Genomic DNA, 708 nt, shown 5'->3' on the forward strand with positions numbered 1-708 from the left:
GCACATCTCACTTCATTGCCAAACGGTAGGGCACAGGCCTCCAGAAAACATCCCTGCTTGCCAAAATGAAGGGTCTAGGATAGGAACTAGCCCTCATCATTCTCCGCGTCACCTTGAATTCAAGCACGTTTCTGCAACATGAATCGTTTAGAATCCATGAAGTGATTTCCATTAAAACACCATGTTAATTTCAGCGTTGATGGTTACAGTTTATGGAACAAAGGGAACAAGCTTGTGCCAGGTTTCAGAGTAGCAGCCGTGTTAGTCTGTATCCGCAAAAAGAACAGGAGTACTTGTGTCACCTTAGAGACTAACAAATTTATTACAGCATAAGCTTTCGTGGGCTGCATCCGAAGAAGTGGGTTGTAGCCCACGAAAGCTTATGCTCTAATAAATTTGTTAGGTGCCACAAGTACTCCCAAGCTTGTGGCAGTGGCCTGCCTGGGCTATAAAACATCAAATGCATTTAGGGTGACCAGACAGCAAGTGTGAAAAATCGGGACAGGGGGTGGGGAGTAATAGGAGCCTATATAAGACAACGCCCCAAATATCGGGACTGTCCCTATAAAATCGGGACATCTGGTCACCCTAAATGCATTGGTGTAAAATATTTCATGAAAAATAAGAAGCATTTCACAGCTTCACGCTAATTTGAGTCCACGTTTGCTTTATAGGTATCCATCCGATCCTTTGTAAAAATGTCATGTC

The sequence above is a fragment of the Terrapene carolina genome, unplaced genomic scaffold, assembly GCF_002925995.2.
Source record: "Terrapene carolina triunguis isolate 2854851 unplaced genomic scaffold, T_m_triunguis-2.0 Scaffold89, whole genome shotgun sequence".
NCBI classification, from domain to species: domain Eukaryota; kingdom Metazoa; phylum Chordata; order Testudines; family Emydidae; genus Terrapene; species Terrapene triunguis.